General features: G+C 46.3%; 1 long non-coding RNA gene across 1 annotated transcript; it reads right to left on the reverse strand.

Annotated features, from left to right (window-relative positions):
- Window positions 1-117: 117 nt before the first annotated feature.
- LOC138988925 (uncharacterized) lies at window positions 118-24,060 on the reverse strand. The gene is made up of 4 exons (XR_011465201.1): window positions 23,903-24,060; window positions 22,405-22,509; window positions 6,076-6,140; window positions 118-254 (listed from the first exon to the last, which is right to left on the reverse strand). It is a non-coding gene; the product is annotated as an uncharacterized lncRNA (long non-coding RNA).
- Window positions 24,061-24,401: the final 341 nt, after the last annotated feature.

A 24,401-nucleotide genomic window follows, 5' to 3' on the forward strand; every position in this document is an offset into this window, starting at 1 on the left:
ATAAATGCAGGGGAAATCTTAAGAGTTGCTACTTAAAACATTTTTATTTTTATTTTTTTAACACATTTTAAAAATAATAAATGAGCCATTTGGGGTACATTAAGTGTCATCCCTAAACCCAGTGTATGATCAGATGCTTGCTTGTAGGCCATCCAATATTTTTTTTTAGCATACCACTCTGCAGAGGCCTAGATGTGTCCAGGAGATTGGGGGTCCCTGGGTAAACCCCTTCCACCTTGGCTCAGTTTTTTCATCTGTGAAAACAAGGGGGTAAAGGGACGAGCCTCAGTCTCTGAGCAGCACCCTGCCCTGGCTCTGTTGGGAGTAACGTGTTTGTCTGCATTCGTTGGTGTGCTCACAGCAGAAAGTTAAAATCAAATGCAGAAACCCCAGACCTCCACTCAGTCACCAACCTTGGGTTTATGACCATCCAAACTGAAACTCACTCAAAAAGTACTGTTAGCATGCGCCCACCCCCAGAATGAACTGTGGAAAATTCTGAAAGAGATGGGAATACCAGACCACCTGACCTGCCTCTTGAGAAACCTGTATGCAGGTCAGGAAGCAACAGTTAGACTGGACATGGAACAACAGACTAGTTCCAAATAGGAAAAGGAATACGTCAAGGCTGTATATTGTCACCTTGCTTATTTAACTTCTATGCAGAGTACATCATGAGAAACGCTGGGCTGGATGAAGCACAAGCTGAAATCAAGATTGCTGGGAGAAATATCAATAACCTCAGATATGCAAATGGCACCACCCTTATAGCAGAAACTGAAGAATTAAAGAGCCTCTTGTTGAAAGTGAAAGAGAAGAGTGAAAAGTTTGGCTTAAAGCTCAACATTCAGAAAACTAAGATCATGGCATCCAGTCCCATCACTTCATGGCAAATAGATGGGGAAACAGTGGAAACAGTAGCAGACTTTATTTTGGGGCTCCAAAATCACTGCAAATGGTGATTGCAGCCATGAAATTAAAAGACGCTTACTCCTTGGAAGGAAAGTTAAGACCAACCTAGACAGCATATTAAAAAGCAGAGACATTACTTTGTCAACTAAGGTCTGTCTAGTCAAGGCTATGGTTTTTCCAGTAGTCATGTATGGATGTGAGAGTTGGACTGTGAAGAAAGCTGAGCACCGAAGAATTGATGCTTTTGAACTGTGGTGTTGGAGAAGACTCTTGAGAGTCCCTTGGACTGAAAGGAGATCAGTCCTGGGTGTTCATTGGAAGGACTGATGTTGAAGCTGAAACTCCAGTACTTTGGCCACCTGATGCAAAGAGCTGACTCATTTGAAAAGACCCTGATGCTGGGAAAGATTGAGGGCAGGAGGAGAATGGGACAACAGAGGATGAGATGGTTGGATGGCATCACCCACTCAATGGACATGAGTTTGGATAAACTCTGAGAGCTGTTGATGGACAGGGAGGCCTGGTGCGCTGCAGTTCGTGGGGTCACAAAGAGTTGGACGTGACTGAGTGACTGAACTGAAAAAAAAAAAAACAAAATTGGGATAGGCAAAAGAATACAGACAAACTGGGGGGGCTGGATTGGTATTTAAAATCCAGAGAGATCCAATTGCCTTCCCTGAGCCCCCGCCCCTCTGCTTATAGCCTACTGATTTAGTTATGGCAGCTAAAATCTCATCTGAGCTTTCAGCTTATGTGACTAGTTCCCAAAGGGCCTCCAAATCAGAGCTGCTCTAGAGGTGGACCCACACCCCCATGGGTCTCACCCTGGATGGGTGGCCTGAGCCTTGAGCCCCCGACCTGGGAGCCCAATGGAGGTGTCTCAGGACACATTGAGTGGGCCGGTTACCCCCTGAAGTGCCTGCAAAGATCAGAAACCCTTCTGCCGTGAAGGCTTCTTTAACTGGGGCTGGCTCGGCTCCCAGGGTGTCTCCAGGTGTACCCGCATTCTGAGGGAGACCTGTCTGCTCCATGCAGACCCTGCAGCTACGTTGAGCACCCCACATACTCAGTGACTTAGAGGCCAGCTGCCATCTCCAGTGCCCCCTTCCCTGATGGGATTTGTTCCAGTCCTCCCCTGAGCCTCACTTCCTGTACACAGGCCTGAGCAGTATCATGAAACATGGAGCCTGGGGCATTTCTGGCCCCAGTGTGGAGACCCTCAGGGTGCCAAAAGCAAGTCAAAAAGAAACAGATAATTTGAACAGATGGATTGCCAGAAGTGAAATTGAATCTGTGATTTTAAAAAAACCCTGCAAACAAAAGTCCAGGACCAGATGGCTTCACTGGGGAATTCTACCAAACATACGAAGGACTTACACCGATCCTTCTCAAACTCTTCCAAATGATTAAAAGAGGAGGGAACACTCCCAAAGTTATTCTATGAAGCCACCATCACCCTGATACAAAACCAGGTAAGAGACACTACAAATAAAATCACAGGTCAATATCTTTGATGAATATGGATGAAAAATTCTCTACAAAATATGAGTAAACCAAGCCATCAATACATAAAAGGGATCAATCCATGATCTAGCTGGATTCGTACCAGGGTTGCAAGAATGGTTCAACGTATGCAAAATCAATGTGACATACCACATCAACAAAAGGAAAGACAAGAATCATACTAAGCTGCCCTGGGAAGAACCCAGTGTCCCACCCCGCCCGCCATTACAGCATCCTGCCGTCTCTCAGAAAAGCCTCCTCTCACATCCCAGGCAGCCAGGAAACTCCAGCCCTCTAACCCTCATTCAGCCTGGGCCTGGCACTTCCCACAGCACAGAGTATGCCTTTCTCCAAAACACAAAGCTGAGCTAAGAGCTCCTGCTAGGTGTGTGTAGAATTTCTGTGATGGAAGGCATGCTGTCAGAGATGTGGGTAATCCTCTTTTGTTGGCAACGATCTGAGCCATAAAGTGGCAGAGATGTCTATAATCTTCCAAGTCTAAGTGAAAACATGCTTTGAAATATGTAAGTCCTTGTTCACAGTCTCGGACAGAAAACTTCACAGGTTTTGGGTCCATCTCGTCCCACCTTTCAGAAAAACTAACCTTATCTTTAATCCAGAAAGCTGTGACAACTCCCCTCCCTTCCAGCATCCCTCTGGGGGCCCCTATGACCTCTCCTCTCCCTCCTGCCTTCCCAGGCCCAGCCTTCTTCCCCAGGTACTCCCGGGACCTCCTGTAACCCCATGTGCTTTGAAACTTCCCATTTGTGGCTCCCACTGTTTCATCCTGTGTCCAAACGCCTGTGTGCTGCAATCTAACACTGCTCCCCACCTCTCTCTACAGGGCTTCTGCTGCTCCCCCCTCCACCACCACCCTGCAGGAAGCAGGCGCTGAGGTGGAGACTTATGTGCCAGAGGCTCTCTGGGGAGGGTTCTGTGGGAGACAGCCAGACCAGGACCAGACAGGGAAAAGCTGGGCTTTCAGGCAGTTATGGGAAAGCCTCAGCCAGTTCCGCACAGAGCTCTGGAGCTGGAACCAGCTCACAGAGGAGCCCTGGTTGGAGCCTGGTGGTAGGGCCTTCAGCCCTTTTCCCATCAAGTCACTACACAGGCTGCCCCAGGGGGAGTTGGAGCAGCACGCCAGCGTCCACTCTGGAAGCCCTAACCCTGCAGCCCATTTGCCCACTGCCCTCTTTCTGCATCTTCTTCCTTGGCTTTCCTCTGAACTACCCTTTGCTTTTTCTCTCCAAGTCCTTCAGTTGGGGGCATTACCTGCTTCAGCTCTGCATTCTTCAGGGCTTTCTGGCCCCTGTCTCTGAGCAGAAGCCCAGGCTCCCTGATGACACTGCTCTGCTGTTACAGCCCAGCTTGCTCTGCAGTGCCAAGCCAATCCTATGGCAAAATCAGGGAAGCTCATCTGCTGGGAGCAAGGCCATGTCTATAGTTCCTTCCCTCCAGACTTGAATCCCTGTGGGAGCCCAGTGGCCCACCTGCCTCTGTGCTTTCCAAGACATAAGTGTGGCTCAAGGTTGTAGGGACACCACTTGGCAGGAAGAGCAAGACCTTGGCCATCTTGACAGGTGGGGTGCTCTGCAAAGTTTAGGAACCTCCTCAAACCAAGGGGGCATCTGCTGTTGCCAGGGATGATGTCAGAGTTGTGAGCCTCTGCTGGGGCTGCCTCCTGCTCACTGGAGGGGGATGGATGGAGGAACAGTTCTGTACAGAGAGCATGGGCTTTGGAGGAGGGGCATCCAAGCCGACTGCCCAGCGTGACACTGTTCATCTTTCTGTGTCATGGATATTTACCAAGCGCCCGCTGTGTGTTAGATGCTGGGGTCACAGTGGTGAAGAGCATGAGCCAGTCCCCACTTCAGCGGAAATCCTCACACTGAGGCAGCCTTACTGCCATAGGTGCTCTGAGAGGGAGCTGTGGGTGCACACAGAGGGGTAACCTAGGATCCAGACTAGGGGTTAGGGATGCAGCCTGGAGGACTCAATAAGAATCCCAACCCCTGGTGAGAGAGACCACAGCTGTGTAGCCCTGGGGGAACATACTTGACCTCTCTGAGCCTCCCAATTACACCCATCTGCTGGCCGCTGTGAGGACTAAGTGAAATAACATAAGTATCATAGTCTCAGGTCCCAATTCATGGACCAGAATTCCAGTGGTGGTCCATGGCGGCTATTACTACTATAAATAAAGGGAGCTACCACTTTCTAGGGCTGAGGAAATTCCCTGTGGGTAAGTATGAGCTAAGGACTTTGTTCTCACTGGGGTTTGGGCTACTAGGATTCTCAGTCTTGCCCCGCACAGCCACCAACTTGCCATGTGACCCAGAGCAACTTACATCCCACCTCTAACCTTACTTGCATCCTTCGTAACAGAAAGGAGTTGGACCAGAGTCTGTAATTCAAGGCCTAGCTGGAACTCAAGTTGGGGAGGAGGGATCAAGATAGTGGAGTAGGAGGATGTGGAGCTCACTTCTCCCCATAAACACATTTTTAAAAAATGTACATGTGGAACGATTCTCGGAGAAAACACACTGGAGCCTGGCAGAAGAACTCTCATACAAACAAAGCTGCAAGAAAGATCTCCACGTAACCAGGTAGGGAAGAAAAAAAAAAAGATATCAGAATGGGGCCAAATCCCCTGGGAGGGATCTATAAAAGAGAGAGGCTCCGCATGGGCAGGCTCTGGCCCTGGGGAGCCCCCTTGCCTGTTGGGAGGTCCAGTGGGACAGATAGAGGGGCTGGGGTGTATGCTGGCTTGCTCACAGTCAGTGTGAAGACGGACTGGTGCCGACAGCCTCAGCCCATCCAGAACGCCTGCCAGACTGGGCTGCTAGTAAATGCAGCTGCTAGGCGCTGAATCTCAGGCAAATGGGCCCTGGAGGACTCAGTTTAGCTACATGGAGACAGCCTGGAGGGCCTGGGGTGTGGTCTAGTCTGAACCTTGGAGCCTGTCAGCACGCTCATGGCAGGGGCAGGCTTTCTTGGCCTGCACATGGTGGGTGCGGGTCTGGCTACATCCAGCTTTGTCAGAGCGCATACCAGGTGGGGCCACAGAGACTGCCTCAGGTGGACAGCCACTGGGGGGTGTTTGCAGTGGTTCAGCATCTCCCACCCCACACCTCAGCTTGAAGTCACACCTGGGGCACACATGTCCCAGGAGAAACCTGCCAAGGGGGCAGCAGCATCTACCACCTCAATTCCTGCAGCCACAGCACCTCAACCCCCAGCACCAACCTGTCCACACCACAGCCTAGCACTAGGTTCAGACAAACACAATGGAGAAATGGACATGACCTTGGTCTGCTTCTGGGCAGAACCATGGATGCTGCACAGGTGGCATATGGGTTCTGTGACCACACAAGGCTCACCTGCTTCAGTGACTGTCTCTGTTCAGACAGAGCATGCATTCAATGGCAACAGAGCCTCATGGCTTCTACTCCAATAACTTGGGAGCAGACCCCCACCCCTGACAGGGCTACAATAGCCACAAGGGAAAGAGGAGGCCCTGCCCAACATCCATTGCAGGCTCTGGTGACCACAATGCCAATCACACCTGCTGCTAAGGGTGGTGATGGCCAGCACACTCTGAGGAGAGACCCAGATGGCATCCATACCCAACAGCCCTTGCACCAATAATACTGGACTCACCATCTACACGGGGATGGTCCCACATGAAAACAGCTCTTCAAGACCACAGTAGGTAACCAATGCTCCTAAATTCAAAGAGACAGAGGAAGTTAAGTACAATGAAAAAGTAGAGGAACTACTCCCAATTAAAATGGCAAAAATTAAGGAGAAGACTCTAAACGCAGCAAGAGAAAAGAGAGTCAGTTTTTCTCTTGGGAGAAAACTGGAACCTCAAAAAAAAAAAAAAGAAAATCAGCTGACTTCTCTATACAAACTTGCAGGCCAGAGGGAGTGGCATGTCTTGAGAGGGAAACAGGTAACCTGGGATACTCTACCCAGCAAGATTATCATTTAGAATAGTCAGAGAGAGAAAGAATTTCTCAGACAAGCAAAAACTAAAAGAATACGACAATACTACATCTACCCTACAAGAAATATTGAAAGATCTTTTCTAGTTAGAAAAGAAATAAGAATCTATAGGAAAGGGAAAATCACAATAGGAAAGGCAAATTAATATAAAGGATTGTTGTTATTTAGTCGCTCGTTTGTGTCTCTTTTATGACCCCTGTGGACTGTAGCCCGCCAGGCTCCTCTGTGCATGGGATTTTCCAGGCAAAAACACAAGAGTGGGTTACCATTTCCCTCTCCATGGGATTTTCCTGACCCAGGGGTCAAATCTGTGTCTCTGCTTCTCCTGTATTGCAGGTGGACTCTTTACCACTGAGCCACTGGCTGCTGCTGCTGCTAAGTCACTTCAGCGTGTCCGACTCTGTGAGTCACTGGGGAAGTCCCATAAAGGACTGAAGATCACTTAAATAAGCCAGTACATATGTTAAAATGTAATCAAAACTGTACAAGCTATGATAACCACAACAGTAGCAAAAGGATAAACATGAAGAAGTAGAACATCAAAAACACAGAATGTGGGGAGAGGAGTAAAAAAATGTAGATCTCTTAGAATGTGTTTCAGCCTATATGATTGCCAGTCTAAAGTGAGTAGATTCAGTTATGGATTAATATACTTTAAAACCTAATGAATGGGACCTAATTAAACTTAAAAGCTTTTGCATAGCAAAGGAAACCATAAACAAGACAAAAAGACAACCTAAGGAATGAGAAAAAAATGTTTGTAAATATTACAGGCAACAAGGGGTTAATATCCAAAATATATAGGGACTTCCCTGGCAGTCCAGTAGTTAAACCTTTGTGCTTCTGATGCAGGGGGCTCAAGTTCAATCCTTGGAGAGCTAATATACCACACTCTGTGTGATATGAGCAGTACACACACACATATATATACACACACATACACACAGAGCTCATACAACTCAGTATCAAAAACAAACAATCTAGTCAAAGAATGGGTAGAAGACTTAGATAGTTCTTAAAGGAAGACATGCAAATGACCAGCTGGCAATGAAGAGATAATTAATTTCTCTCATTATTAGAGAAATGCAAATAAAAACCACAATGAAGCAAGCAACACCTCACACCAGTCAGAATGGCCATCATCAAAAAGCCTACAAATGATAAATGCTAGTGAGGGAGTGTTAAGTTGTGGGGAATGTTAAGTTGGTGCAGCCACTATGAAAAACAGTATGGAAGTTCCTTAAAAAACTAAAACTAGAACTACCATATGATCCAGCAATCCCACTCCTAGGAAAGATGAAGCTCTAATTTGAAAAGATACACGCACCCCAATGTTCATAGCAATACTATTTACAGTAGCCAAAGCAAGGAATCTACCTAAATGTCCATCAATAGATGAATAGATAAAGAAGATGTGGTATGGAATATTACTCAGCCATTAAAAAGAACAAAATATTGCCATTTGCAGCAACATGGACAGACTTAGAGATTATCATACTAAGTGAAGTAAGTCAGGCAGAGAAAGGCAAATATTATATTATTTATATTTGGAATCTGAAAAATAATACCAATGAATATACATACAAAACAGAAGAAGACTCACAGACATAGAAAACAAACTTACGGGACTTTCCTGATGGTACAGTGGGCAAGAATCATCCTGCCAATGCAGGGGACACAGGTTTGATCCCATCCCTGGTCTGGGAAGATTCCACATGCCATAGGGCAACAAAATTCGTGTGCCACGACTACTGAGCCCGTCCACCTAGAGCACGTGCTCCACGACAGAAGCCACTGCAGTGAGAAGCCTGTATACAACGAGGAGCACCCACTGCTCGCTGCGACTAGAGAAAGCCCGCGTGCAGCAGCAAAGACCCAGAGCAGCCAAAACTGAATGAGAAGAAAACAAACTTATGGTTACCAACATGGAAAGGGAGGGGGATAAGTTAGCAGTGTGAGATACAAAATTAACAGATACAAAATAGTAAGCATAAAATAGATATGCAACAAAGATTTCGTGTACAGTACAGGGAACTATATTGAATCTTACAAAGACCTATAACAGAAAATAACTGGAAATGTGTGTGTGTGTGTGTGTGTGTGTGTGTGTATATATATATATATATATATATATCTGAATCACTTTGCTAAAGACCTAAACACAATATTTTAAATCAACTATACTTTAATAAATACATAAAAATAAAATCCAACCTGGCATCTTCATATTCTAGGGAGTCACCAAGTCAGGGGGAAGACCCCAGGCAGAGAGTCTGGATGAGGCAAATGGGGTAGAGCTGACTACCCTTGACCTACCTATTTAGTGGGGGAGTCTGAAGCCTGCAGTTGCAGTCACTTGGTACCAGAAGAGAAGGAACTGGAAAATGTATGAAGTGCAGAGAACAGCTGCCTGCCTCAAGTCTGTGGGATTGCCTTCACGGGAAGAGCCTGATTTGATCCACATCCAGTCTTTCTAGTCAACAATCTCTGAAGATGAGCAAACAAATGGCCCAGTCCTGTGTTTCCCAAAATGAGCCCAAAGTCAGCATGGCTCTGTCTTTAGGCCCCCTCCCTGCTCCTTGCTCTCTTTCTTCCTTCCCACTCTCTGCTCCTCCATAACGGCTCAGCTCAGGGCTGGAGGAAGCCTTCTCTGAACCCCATCTGAAATTAGATATCCCTCCTTTGTCATCACCAGACTTGTGCATCCCTCTGTAACAACGCTTACTCCTTGGAAGAAAAGTTATGACCAACCTAGATAGCATTTTAAAAAGCAGAGACATTACTTTGCCAACAAAGGTCCATCTAGTCAAGGCTATGGTTTTTCCAGTGGTCATGTATGGATGTGAGAGTTGGACTGTGAAGAAAGCTGAGTGCCGAAGAATTGATGCTTTTGAACTGTGGTGTTGGAGAAGACTCTTGAGAGTCCCTTGGACTGCAAGGAGATCCAACCAGTCCATTCTGAAGGAGATCAGCCCTGGGATTTCTTTGGAAGGAATGATGCTAAAGCTGAAACTCCAGTACTTTGGCCACTTCATGCGAAGAGTTGACTCATTGGAAAAGACTCTGATGCTGGGAGGGATTGGGGGCAGGAGGAGAAAGGGACGGCAGAGGATGAGATGGCTGGATGGCATCACTGACTCGATGGACATGAGTTTGAGTGAACTCCAGGAGTTGGTGATGGACAGGGAGGCCTGGCGTGCTGCGATTCATGGGGTTGCAAAGAGTCGGACACAACTGAGTGACTGAACTGAAATGAACTGAACTGAACTGTAACAATGTGGAGAATTTCATGTGTCAAGGATTTCTTGTATGAGAAAGCAGTCATGCCAAACAGTGGGCGCCATCTCCTGCACCGTGACCCTCTGACTTAGAGTATCCTATAACCCCTGTCTCAACCTGCAGAGGGAAGCAGGAGTCCAGGAGCCCCTTGGCAGGCAGCTGTGAGGCATGGACTTTTGGGGGAAAGGACAAAGAAGTGCTAGGACCTGTTTTAAGATAAGAGCCATGAGTGAGAGATCCAGAGCACAGGGGGCATGCCGTGATGTGTGAGGAGTTTCCAGAAAGTGTAAGAGATGGAGACACTGGTGGCAGGGGGTTATGAATGGGATCACCTGCTCCCCTTTTCATGAACATAAGTAGAGACTGACCTTGCTCTTGCATTTAATTTTGGCTGCTGGACCACATAATGGGAAATGCCACAAAAGGGTGGGTCATGTGGCACCCATGGGTCTGTTGCCCAGACACCACTGTAATCTTGCTGCCCTGTCAGTCTTCCAACTCTGCCAGTAATCTGTGCACACCTGGAAGGCAGGAACCCTGGCTCCCTTGTGCTCCCAGCACCTGACACAGTGTTGGCACATGGCGGCTGCTCATTCAGTCTTTGTCATTTGACTGCATGAATAAGTCAACACCGTGCTCACGACTTGAGGCAGCAAAGAAAAATGACACCAGTGGATTTGGGGAGTGAGAGGGAAGAGTGGAGAGAGGCCCAGAGTTGCCCACACCACAGAATCCCAGTTAGGGCCAAAGGAAGGGATGGGAGGGCACTGGGCAACTGGGAAGACACAGACTCAGAGCTGAACTGGGGGAGATGGGCGGAGGCCTGGGAATAAACAACACTCAAGGCAGGAAAGCTCCCTCTGTGTCCCCATTTAATGAATACCCTGCGCTTACATTAGTCCTTTCATCAAGCTAAATGAGTTCCTGGGGCTCAACAGTCCCTGTGGCCACTGTTTTGCCCACAAAATTCCCAGTATCTAACTGGAGGATGCCATCAAATGTTCTATTAGCCCTACTCACTAGGAGCAAGGAGGAAGAGCCTAAGGTGCAGGTAGAGTGGGAAAGAGATGCTTAGAGAGGTAGTGAGCTCCACATCACCAGAGGTATGCTAGCAGAGGCTTGCAGCCTCTTTTGAGAGGATACGAGATGAATGTTGAGCAACAGATGGGAGCTCACATAGCCTGACCTTTGTGTCCCTGATAACCCTGGGATTTTTGATCTCTAAGTTCCTTCTCTGCCCTTTACAACTAACCGCATTGACACCTGAGCATTTTCAGGTTCTAGTTCTGGATGCTCTGCCTACTTCTAGGAAGGAGGCTCCTTTCAAAAGACTGTAGGATCACGATCGTATGAAAATCCATTTCATACTCTCATCACTCTCCCTTCCCCACTTTCCGTGTGGTAATTGCAACTTCCTGTACAAAGTACTATAGAAGGTCACACTGGGCATCCCAGAGGCAAACACAAACCCAGGAAGCGGGGGATGGTTTGGGGAAGAGACATCAGGCTGGGCTTGGCCTGAAAGGTTGTGAAAAGGGGCTTGATGCAAACTCATGCTGCTGCAGGGATTTGATTGTGGTTCCACTCCCAGATCAAGACACACATGTGGGCAGAAACCCTAAGAAGGGAGGGGGATTAGTAAAAGCCACATTAGAAAGCAAAAGGCAATATCCTTTAAGAAAAAACTAGTCAACATTTTTAAAAAGATTAATGATCTCCACAAAATGGAGAAAGAACCATCCTGACCCAACCAAGATAATAGATACTATGTCAGATGATGTTTCCTCTGATTTTTCTTTAAAAAATGCCATCAACAAATACTACAGGTGCTCTGGACCTGAATCCAGGAGGTCTTTGGTCACAGACTGACACCAGGTTGACGGACGTCCTCTGGGTTCAGCTTGCAGGGGTAGCACAGGAGCCCCGCAAGCCTCAGGTCTGGGTGTGTAACTACTATAGACACACCACCCAGCTGCTTCTCGCTGGACAAATGGCAGCGGGGCTTTCTCTCTGAAACAAGGGTATTAAACTCAGTTACCCTCTTCTCTTCCCAGCCTTCCTTTCAGTTCTACTCCCTCTTTGGATAAACGGAGCTACTGGGGAAGTTTGCAAATGCGAACCTTTCTGTACACGTTCAGAAGACTTCATGGTTCATAAACACGTGCTTAGAGAGGGTCTTCACTTTCACAACTTCATTTAGCCTTACAGCAGTGTGTTTTTATCTCCATGGTACCTATGAGGAAAATGGAATCTCAGAGAGGTCAAGTTCTTTGCTTAAGCTCACCTCGCTTGAAAGTCATAGAACTGGTACAATAGCAAAGGACTCCTGGCTCCCAACTATTCTCTCATTCACCAAGTCTTTATTTGGTTCCTACTGTGTATCACATACTGTTTGAGGCACTAGAGATATAGTAGTGATCAAGACAGACACAGTCCCTGCCCTCATGGAGCTTCTCTTCTAAAGGAGGAGATCGATGATAAAGAAAGAAACCAATAGACAAACAAGATCATCTTTCATGGTGGCAAGAGGAATAAAGGGGATTTGATAGTTACTGTAGTGGGAAGGTCTTCCCTGTAGCTCAAACAGTAGAGAATCTGCCTGCAATGCAGAAGACCCAGGTTTGACCCCTGTGTCAGGAAGATCCTCTGGAGAAGGGAATGGCAGTCCACTCCAGTATTCTTGCCTGGAGGATCCGATGGACAGAGGAGCCTGGTGGGCTACAGTCCGTGGGTTGCACAGAGTTGGACATGACTGAGCGACTAACACTACCGCTACTACTACTGTAGCAGGAGGTGCTGCTTTAGAGAGAATGGGCAGGGAAATAGGTGCCATCTGAACCAGGAACGGAGCACGGAGGAGGCAGCCCTGTGAAATCTGGGGGAGGAGGATGCCAGGCAAAGGGAACAGCAAGAACAAAGGCACCGGGGAAGGACCATCAGAAGGCCAGAGTAGCTGAGGGCACAGGAGAGGGCTGGGCAGGGAGAGGAGCAGAATGAGAGGCCATTATCAGGGGGGCCTCATCAGCTACTGGCAGGAGTGAAGCTTTTATACAAAGTGGGATGGGAAGAATTTGAATTAGGGAAGTGACATGATCTGGTCATTGTATAGAAAGTAGACTATAGGTGGTCAAGTGTGTCAGGAGGAAGACCAGTTAGGAGGTGATAAAATAGCTTAGGCAAATGGTGATAAAAATATGGAGGCTTGGGTTGGTGACCAGTTAAGGTGGAATAAGAAATCAAAGAACAAGATATATTTTGAAGGGGAAGCAGCCAGGCCTTGCCAAGGAAAAGGGCTGCAGACAGGCTGGGATGAATTAAAGAGGGGGATTACAGCTTGTTTTTGGCTCGAGCAATTTGCTAGATGCCTTTATTAAGATGGGGCTTCCCAATGGCACTAGTGGTAAAGAATCTGCCTGCCATGCAGGAGACCCAGGTTTGATTTCTGGGTTGGAAGATCCCCTGGAGAAGAGAATGGCAATCTACTCTAGTATTGATCCCTGGAGAATTCCCTGGACAGAGGAGCCTGGCAGGCTACAGTCCATGGGATCGCAAAGAGTTGGACATGACTGAGCGACTTTTACTTTTTTAAGATAGAGAACACTTAGAGAGAAGCAGTCCTTTTATTTTTTTTAGAGGAGCAGAAAAAGTCGTGTCTTGGTGATGACAAATGTGAGGTTTTCTTTAAAAAAAAAAAACAACCAAACGTAAGTTTCAAACATACTGTTAGAGTTGAGGGGAGAGATCAGTTATGAGCCATCCATCTGAGAGTCAGATTTGTGGTTTCAGGATGGCTAAGTCAGGACATATTGTATCCTTTCCCCTCCTCCAAAAACCAAAAACCTAGAATAGAACTCCTAGTCTGATGAAGCAAGGAGTTGTCTGTAGCTCCAGACCACAATATATGAAGGTTGGAAGTAGACAGAGGGACGAGGAATAATTTACCAGCTAGTAGAAAAGCCCAAGTCTTACTGTCTGAAGGCAGAGGGTACCAGCATGAAGGGATTTGGTCCACCTGGCAGAACCCCTGTGAGGAACAAAAGTGGGAGGCACTAGTTAGGAAAGATGGGAGTGGAATCAGGGAAATGGTGCTGAAAGCAGGGAGGGGATATTGAAAATCTGTATAAAGAGAACTAGTCCTGGCCCAGATCCCCACCAATGAGTACCCCTTCTGCAATCTGGCAGGAGACTGGAACTTGGTTTTCTGAATAATGAACCAGGGAGAGCTGAGAGGAGGGTGCGGGGCAGTGATGAAACCCTAAGGACCACAGACTAAGAATCTGTGGATTCTTAGGACCTAAGGAGCACAAGAATCTGCAACCTGACAGATGAGCCTTCCACAACCTCTTCCGCAAAGCTAGGGGTCTGACTTGGGCTGGCAGGAGGAGGAGAAGCTTTGCATTCTCCAGAGAAACTCAAATGCCCAAGAATACCTGCAGCTATTGACTTTGGGGGCCCTGAGTAGAAATACTATGGACTACCTGATCACCCCACAAAGCAGCTGGCCAGTCTCTAATCCCACCTGTGCCTGAGTTTCCCATAACATTTGGACACAAAGGCACAGTCAAGTTCCAGCAAATATTTGAGAGAAACTTCCAACATAAAACACAGAGACCGAAACAATCAGGAAAAGACACCCAGAAGAAGCAGATAATACCCAGAGATAAAGAAAATGTCAAAATTAATGATAATATCTTCAGAAAAGATGAGATGGTACTGAATTCATGAGACACAAATAGAAGCTATTTTAAAAAGGAACAGCCAGAGATCATAACGTATTCTTGGAAATTAGAAATGATACTAAAATAAAAAATTTAATAACAGGGTTGGATGATACATTTGAGAAAAATCACCAGAAACTGGGAGGGGGTGAGAAACAAAGGTGGAAAGCAGTAAAGTCTTTTTAAATTAGATTGTGTTTGCAGATGACACACTACATATAGAAAACCCTCCAGACTCAATATAAAAGCTATTAAAAGTAATAAATGAATTCAGTAAGGTAGCAGGATCCAAGATTAACATACAGAAATCTGTTGCATTTCCTTACACTATTCATAAGATATCAGAAAGAGAAAGTAAGAAAACAATCTCATTTAAAATTGCATCAAGGGCTTCCCTGATGACTCAGTGGTAAAGCATCTGTCTTTCAAAGCAGGAGAAACAGGTTCAATCCTTGATCCAGGCAGATTCTACATGCCTCAGAACAGCTAAGCCCATGTGCTGCAACTATGGAGCCTGTGCTATAGAGCCCAAGAGCCCCAACTACTGAAGCTCGAGTACCCTAGAGTCCATGCTCCACAGCGAGAGAAGCCACAGCGGTGAGAAGCCTGCACACTGCAAGTAGAGGGTAGCCCCCACTCACCACAACTAGAGGAAAGCCTGAGGCAGCAATGAAGACCCAGGATAGCCAAAAATAAACAAATAAAATTATAAAATAAATAAAATTGGATCAAAAGTTAGAATATGTAGGAATGAACCTCATCAAGTCAGTGGAGGACCTATATGCTAAGAACTATAAGATATTGATGAATTAAATTGAAGATGATTTGATATGATAAATGGAAAGATGTCCCACGCTTTTTGATTAGAAGAATTAATATTATTAAAATGGCCAAGCTACCCAGAGCAATCTACACATTTAATGTGATCCCAATCAAATTACCCATGACATTTTTCACAGAACTAGAACAAACAATCCTAAGATTTATATAGAACTAAGAATTGGAATATTTCCTGCCATGTCAATAAATAAGAATGTCATTGTCATCAGTGATTCCAGCCCTTTGGGGCACTGGAGAAGGAGAATACCAGTGATCAGCAGCTATTAAGCTGAAGCACTGAGGAACTCAGGATGTGAAAACACAGGATACTGGCCCCAGATACCTGAAATGCATATGAAAGGAATGATTTCAGTGAGCCCAGACTCTTGCATCTTCCTATACACAGAGAGGCAATAAGTTCCTTAACTTGAGATATCTTGTTGCTCAGTCGTGTCTGACTATGACCAGGCTTCCAGCACACCAGGCTTCCCTGTCCTTCACCATCTCCCAGAACTTGCTCAAACTCACGTCCATTGGCTCAGTGATGCCATCTGACCATCTCGTCCTCTGCGTCCCCTTCTCTTTAATTCACAAAAATACTTTTGATGTTCAGACTGTCTGCCCTTTGTTGCAAACTTCAATATAACCTGATTCCTCCCACACCCTGCCCTGCCTCCTCAGAGCAGTTCTCTCAGGGTTACCTGAGATGCTGTCTCCCAAGCTTGAAGTCCCCCAAATTTCCACTGAATAAAACATAAATCTCAACTCTTGGGTTGCAAATATTTTTTAAGTCAACAGAAAAAATATTGACTTTTGGTCAATAAAAGGCCCAGAATTGCCAAAGTAATCCTGAGAAAAAAGGACCAAACTAGAGGCACAAGACTCCCAGCCTTCAAACAATATTACAAAGCTCCAGTTATCAAAGCAATGTGATATTGGCAAAACAGACATATGGATTAATGGAATAGAACAGCAAGCCCAGAAATAAACCCACACAACCATGGTCAATCAATCTTTGATGAAGGAGGCAATCTACAGTGGAAAAAAGACAGTTCCTTCAACCAGTAGTGTTGGGATAGTTGGGCAGCCACATGTAAATCAATGAAGTTAGAACACACCCTCATAGTTTGCTTCCTTGATGGCCAGATAGTAAAGCATCTGCCTGTAATGTAGGAGACCCAAGTTTGATCCTTGGGTCGGGAAGATACCCTGGAGAAGGAAATGGCAACTCACTTCGGTATTCTTGCCTGGAGAATTCCATCGACAGGAGAGCCTGGCGGGTTAGAGTCCATGGGGTCACAAAGAGTCAGACACGACTGAGCAACTAGCACTTTTCATACTATACACAAAAATGAACTCAAAAGGGCTTAAAGACTTAAATATGAGACATAACACTGGGCTTCCCTGGTGGTCCAGTGGTTAAAAATCTGCCTTGCAATGCAGGGGACAGAGGTGTGATCTCTGAGGACCTAGAGATCTGGGAAGATCCTGAATGCCACGAGCAACTAAACCCATGTGCCACAACTACTGAGCTTGTGCTCTAGAGCCTACGAGCTACAACTACTGAGCCCACGCACAGAACTGCTGAAGCCTGTGCACCCTGGAGCCTGTGTTCCTCATCAAGAGAACCACTGCAATGAGAATCCTGCACACTGCAACTGGAGAAAGCCCTCAGCAGCAAAGAAGACCCAGTGTAACCAAAAATTAATAAATAAATGAATATTTAAAGACATGATACCATAAAACTCAGAAGTAAACATAGGCAAAATATTCTCTGACATAAATTGTACCAATGTTTTCTTAGGTCAGTCTCCCAAGGCAATAGAAACAAAGGCAAAAATAAACAAATGGGACTCAATCAAACTTACAAGCTTCTGTACAGCGAAGGAAACCAAAAACAAAGTGAAAGACAACCTACAGACTGGGAGAAAATACTTGCAAATGTTGAGACCAACAAGGGCTTAATTTCAAAAATATACAAACAGCTCTTATAACAACAACAACAATCCAACTGAAAAATGGGCAGAAGACTTAAATAGACATTTCTTTAAAGAATACATACAGGTGGTCAACAGGTACAAGATACTAATTATTTTATATGATAATAATTGCTATAATCAACATTGCAAATTATTAGAGAAATGCAAATCAAGATAACAATGAGGTAAAACCTCACACCAGTCAGATTGGCCATCATTTAAAAATCTAACAAAAGCAAATGCTAGAGAAGGCAATGGCAACCCACTCCAGTCCTCTTGCCTGGAAAATCCCGTGGACAGAGGGGCCTGGTGGGTTGCAGTCCATGGGGTCGCTAGGAGTAGGACACGACTGAGCGACTTCACTTTATTTTTCACTTTCATGCATTGGAGAAGGAAATGGCAAACCACTCCAGTGTTCCTGCCTGGAGAATCCCAGGGATGGGGGAGCCAGATGGCTGCTGTCTATGGGGTCGCACAGAGTCGGACACGACTGAAGCGACTTAGCAGCAGCAGCAGCAGAGAGGGTGTGGAGAAAAGGGAACCCTCCTGCACTGCTGGTGGCGATGTAAATGGTATAGCCACTATGGAAAGCAGTATAAAGGTTCCTCAGAAAACTAAAAATAGAGCTACCATATGATACAGCAATCCCACTTCTGGGCTTATATCCAGATAAAACAATAATTCAAACAGGTATGTGTATCCCTGAGACAGGAGGCAGATGGGACCCCTAGGGGAAAGCAATTGGAGATTTATTCTCTATTGACCAAAATGCCAAGACAAGAATAGCAGGGCAATTAAGGGAGGAGGCTGGATCCTGTCCAGACCACATATTCTTGTTCTAAAGTCAGGAGACCTCTCCAACCACACATGCACAGGAAAAGCTTCCTGAGGGCCAAAGGGAGTCATGTCAAGGGATGTTCTACTCAGACGCCTTTTTGGTAGGATCCGTCTTGGCTAAAAGATGTGTGCGCACACATGGAAGGATCCTGAGATACAACAGATATGGACTGTGAACCAAATCAAAGTGATTGGTCAAAGGAAAACTGGCAGAAACGCCCCTAAATAAGTGATTTAAGCTGCCATGTGGGTGCAGCAATTCGGGGACTCTCCCTGTGAGTCTGCCCATGTGTCTAGCCACACATACTGTACTTTTTTCCTCCTAAGAAATACTTTACTTGCTTCACTGCTTTTTGTCCTCGTGGAGATTCTTTTCTACAAAGCTGAAGGGCCAGGGCCCTTGTTGCTGACCACTGGTCTAGTGCTTTCACCACCTTGACCCCGCCCAGTCTCTGGTTGGAAACCAAGCCCCCGCTCCAAGTCATCACAGGCCAAGGCCATCGGAGATCACCCGTATGTTCATAGCAGCACTAGTCACAATAGCCAAGACATGGAGACAACCTGGATGTCCATCAACAGATAAATGGATAAAGATGTAGTAATATATATATATATATATATATATATATATACACACAAAATGGAATAACATGCAGCAATAAGAAATGAAATAATGTCATTTGCAGTAACATAGACAGACCTAGAGATTATCATACTAAGTGAAGTCCGAGAAATACAAATGTAATATATCACTTATATGTGAAATCTAAAATGTGACACAAATGAACTTATTTGCAAAACAGAAACAGACTCACCAACATCGCAAATGAACCTGTGGCTGCCAAGGGGCGGGGATGGGGGTTGCGTGGAGAGGGATAGAATTGGGAGTTTAGGGTTAGTAGATGTAAACTATTATATGTAGAGTGGATAAACAAGGTCCTACTGTATTACACAAAGAGCTCTATTTAATATCCTGTGATAAACCATAATGGAAAAAAATTTTCAAAAAAATGGGGCTTCCCTGGTGGTACAGTAGATATGAATCTGCTGGCTAATGCAAGGGCTGTTGCTGCAATGTCCCTTTAGTCGTGTCCAGCTCTTCACAACTCCATGGACTGTAGCCCGCCAGGCTCCTTCTGTCCATGGGATTCTCCAGGCAAGAATACTGGAGTAGGTTGCCATTTCCTCCTCCAGGGAATCTTCCCAACCCCGGGATTGATCCTGCATCTCCTGCGCCTCCCGAATTGCAGGCAGAGTCTTTACTGCTGAGCCACCGGGACATGGATTCAATCCCTGGTCCAGGACGAGTCCACATGACTCAGAGCAACTAAGCCCGTGTGCCACAACTACTGAAGCCTGTTCCCCTAGAGCCTGTGCTTCGCAGAAGAGAAGCCACTGCGATGAGAATCCTGAACACCGCAATGAAGAATAACCCTCGCTTACTGTAACTAGTAGTACTTCTTCCAGTGGTCATGTATGGACGTGAGGGTTGGACTGTGAAGAAAGCTGAGCGCCGAAGAATTGATGCTTTTGAACTGTGGCATTGGAGAAGACTCTTGAGAGTCCCTTGGACTGCAAGGAGATCCAACCAGTCCATCCTAAAGGAGATCAGTCCTGGGCGTTCACTGGAAGGACTTATGTTGAAGCGGAAACTCCAATACTTTGGCCACCTGATGTGAAGAGCTGACTCATTTGAAAAGACCCTGATGCTGGGAAAGATTGAGGGAAGCAGGAGAAGGTGACGACAGAGGATAAGTGGTTGGATGGCATCACTGACTCAATGGACATGAGTTTGGGTAAACTCCGGGAGTTGGTGATGGACAGGGAGGCCTGGTGTGCTGCAGTCCATGGGGTCGCAAAGAGTTGGATATGACTGAGAGACTGAACTGAACTGAACTGTAACCAGAGAAGCCCTGCACACAGCAACGAAGACCCAGAGCAGCCAAAAATAAACAAATACATGAATAATTTAAAAATAAAATGTATACATATATATATAACTGAATCACTTTACAGCAGAAACTAATAAATACAACACTGTAAATCAACTATATGTCAATAAAACAATAAATTAGAATGTCATTTCAGAAGGTCCAACAGGAGTTCTAGAAAGAGATATCAAAGAAAGTAGTAGGGAGGATAGTACCAAAGGGAGAAAATAAGACAAGTAAGAAAACAGAAGGAATAATGTAAATTCCCAGAAATGGAGGACATAATGAATGCCCAGTCCAAAGAATGCTGGAAGGCCTGTATCAGGGCAATCACATGAACTCAGACTCAGCTAAATTAGACTGGTCATCTTCCTCCAGTACAGATTTAAAACTTCTGGCTGTCATATCATTAGAAATCCCCTTTCAATGCCTGTCCCCAGTAAAGACCTATGTCCCAAATCTACTTTGTGCTGGAGCTGGCTCATATCAGCTTGCAAGAGCTGATAATTTGTCAAAAATTTTGCCATCTGGTTGTGTGATATTGTGATTTATAATAATAGTCCCCGCTTCTAGCACAGAGCTTCTAAAACCCGTAAATGGCAGAGAGATAATGGTGTCTTTTGTTACTTTAATGAGGTGACTTTAAGGATAGCCCTAGGTCATCTAAGGATAGGACCTGGTTGCCAGAGGAAACAACCCTGTGATTGGAGGTTGGACTTTTCAATGCCACCTCTCCTGCCCCTTGGCCCCTGGGGAGGGAGAGGGGCTAGAGGTTGGACCAGTCTCCAGTGGCCAATGATTTAATCAATCATACCTATACATGAAGCCTGCACAAATCCCCAGGGGATAGGGTTTGGAGAGTTTCCTGATGGAACACATGGAGAATCAGGTAGAATGACACATCTGGAGAGGACATGGGATTCCTTCTCCCATACCTCACCTTAGACATCTTGTTCATCTGTTGGTCCTGAGTTATATCTTTTTATAATAAACTTGTAATCTAATAAGTAAAATGTTTGAGTTCTGTGAACTGCTCTAGCAAACTAACTGAACTCAGGAAGTAGGGTTGTGGGAACCTCTGATCTACAACCATTTGGTCACAATCATAGTTGACAATCTGGACTTGTGACTGATGTCTCAAGCTGGGTTCAGGGCATTTTTGTAGTACTGAGCCCTTAAACCTGGGGGATCTGATGCTATCTCTGGGTAGATAGTGTCAGAATCAAGTTAAACTGTAGAATGCCCAGGTGGTCTCCTGAGAATTTCTGCCGATCTGCCTCCTACCCCTATATGCACATATACCCCCACATTGGAATTAGTGATGAGTTATCTTTTAGATTGCTTAGTACAACCATCACTATATAAGCTTTCAATTAGGTAAATTACCTTAAGAGTAAAAATAACCAATACTTAAAACATCCCAATTCCTAATAATTTTACACGGTTTTGCAATTATCTATGCTATTGAGGTTATCTTTATCTATGTGGTGGATAAACCATCTAAAAGCAGGCTACTGGGCATCTTTCTTGACTCTACATTGATGACATCACGATAACATGAATTCAACCACAGTGAGAATATTTACACCACAGAAATGGGCAAACACCACAAACCAGGGTTTTTCCCCCCAGATTGCCAGTGGTTAAACCTACCAGTACATCACTGTTACTAGCATTCTTTGCCTAGTTCTCTTAGATATATAGTTGGATAAATGGGCAGCTTGCTGGTTGGTTGGTTATTTGGCTGGCTGGCTAATTGGCTGTGCTGTTGGAAGGCCCCTCCCTTTCTGACAATCCCTGGAGCCCAAAGACCACCTGCCTAGTGCATGAACAGCAGAGGCTCTTAGGAGGGCCTGACTCTAGCTGCCAAATGTCTGTTCTTAGTTAAAAGTATTATCAATCAGCTCAGTCTTGCCTGAGCATGCAGAAGGAAACGCTTGCTGGAAGAAGCTGGGTATCTCTGCCCATATGGCTAGGGGAAGGAGAGCTTTCCAGGCAGAGGGAAGAGAGGACCTTTTATTCTCTTCATGCCTGTAAGTGGCCTTGGTGCCAAGCTGTCCCCTGTCCGTTTCTCTGCCCCTCCCCCCAGCGCCCCCAGTGTGGAGAATGACGGCACCACTGGTCACTGACACACGTCTTATTTTCATGGAGCCTTTGCTGGCAACGAGGCTGAGGGAAGAGCTAGGTACCCGGCTCAGATCACACAGAAAATTCTGATGAGAAGCTCAGGCAGACACAGGTGCAGCAAAATACGAAGGGACCAGGATCATCAGGAGCTCTCTAAGAACATGGCTGTGAATGGCAGTGGGCTGTCACATGACCCGAGTCAGCCGGAGGAGCCAAGCCCCACCACACCATTTGCCCACCAGTACCCGCCCCACCCCGTCTTGCTCCAGAATGTCAGGAAATATCTCCTACCGTTTTTCCAGGCTCCCGGAAATGGTGGAAGGCTGGCTTCTCATCACCGCTCTGTTTCTCTACCCTGAGTATGCTGATTCCTTCCTCTGGGCTGCAGTTTTCCATCTGTAAAGTAATGGAATGAGCTTAGCTCAGCATCTCTCAGAACATATCAATGGCTATTTAGAAAAAAAAAAAGGTTTTGTGGACAGAGTCAAAAGGTTTTTTGGACAAATGTTTGGAAAAGCCTAGACTCACACTGGATTCCTTTCTCAGAGATTCACAGTGTTCTTGTGTACATATTAAAGTCTCTGAGAAGTCCCGCAGGAGAGAATTATGTCTATTTTTATTGTAGGGCAACTCAAATTTATTTCACTACAGAATTTTTTTTTAAAGAATTGATGTTTTGGAGTAATTATCCAAGGATGGGTAAGAACATTTTGCAGGTTGGGCCCATTTGGTATGACCTGCCTGATTTCAGGGGTGTTGTTCAGTTGCTCAGTCGTGTCCTACTCTTTACGACCCCATGGACTGCAGCACACTAGGCTTCCCTGTACTTCACTATCCTGGAGTTTGCTCAAACTCATGTCCATTGAGTCGATTTCAAGGGTAATTGTGGCCATTTCGTGTTCATTTCCAAGTCATTGGCCACAAGTGAAACAGGATGGAATAAACATTGTGGGCCTCCTCTGTTCCAGGTGCTTTTTACATCTCTCATATTATGTAAACCTAATGAAAAACTGAAAGAAGCACATACTGCACCAATTTAACAGATGAGGAATACGGGGCTTACCAATATTAAATTACTGGCTCAAAGCTTCACAGTTAGCAAGTGGCAGAGCTGAGATGTGGCCAGAGCGTCTGATTCTGAGTCCCCTGCCCTTCCCTCCCCACCGCACATCTCCCAGGAGGGTGGAGAGGCCTGGACTCAGCTTGCATTTTCTGGGCATGAGCTACAGCTGTTGCCATTGCCTTCTGGGTTTGGGCAAGCCTTCCCCACCCCAGGGCTCCCCGACTCAGTCCCTCAGGGCAGCTGTCCCCACAGACCTGTTTGGGCTCTGGGCTCATCCCTGGGGCCCGGCTGCCACCTTCATCCCAGGCTCTTCCCGGGTCCCCGCCTGGTGTCCTGCACCTCCCCTGCCTTGCAGCCTCTCCCTTGGTCCCCTCAGGGCCCCCTCTCCTGTGTTATTCCTGGCGCTCATCATTTTTGGCTTTGTGTTAGAGCTATGCATGTGCTTCCTTTCCCTCAGCACTGTCTGAGAGGCTCAGTAGCCCTGCCTGCTGCTCTGGGGAGTGACTGTGGGAAGCCTGGTGTCAACCCGGTACTTCCTCAAGTGTGTTGATGAGTTTCTGGGACCCTGCTCCTGGTCTCTCTACAACCCACCCCAACCCCAGCAAGCCTCTTGAATGGGGCACCCCTGGGATACAGGAGGAAGAGTAGATGGAAGCCTGGTAGACAGTGATACAGGCCTCATACAGACCAACCCTGATCCTCCAGTGTCACCTCTCTGAGCCCCACCTGTGATACGGAGATCCAGGGCGGGCCTGACCACTGAACAGAAATGCGCTTGGACTTCTTGGCTCCGCACAGAGTGAGTGAGTGAGTGAGTGAGTGAGTGAGACACTGTGGTGAGGACAAAGCAGATGGTGCTGCTGCAGACAACCCGGTGGCTGAGGCCTCCGGGGCTGCTGCAGAAAGGGCTCTCTGGGGAGTGAACTCCGAGATGAAGATCAGCATCTGGGGCAGAGCTGTTAGGATCCACACCTGTGGGAGGGAGGGCACGGAGGCAGGATTGCATGAAAAAAGTTGAGGCTTCAGCTGACTCCAGGGGCTTGGAGTCTGGGAGGAGGACTGCAGTAAATCCAGCACTGAAGGAAGGGCCAGACATTTTATATCCCTACGTTGATCACTCATTCGCCCACTGTGGGACACCCCAGAGTGCAATGAGACCTTGCTCCCAGTGGATTTCTTCAGCTCCAATCTCACAGGGCCAAGAATGGAGGCTGTTGTCTAGCAA

Source organism: Bos mutus, chromosome 1 (assembly GCF_027580195.1).
Source record: "Bos mutus isolate GX-2022 chromosome 1, NWIPB_WYAK_1.1, whole genome shotgun sequence".
NCBI classification, from domain to species: Eukaryota; Metazoa; Chordata; class Mammalia; order Artiodactyla; family Bovidae; genus Bos; species Bos mutus.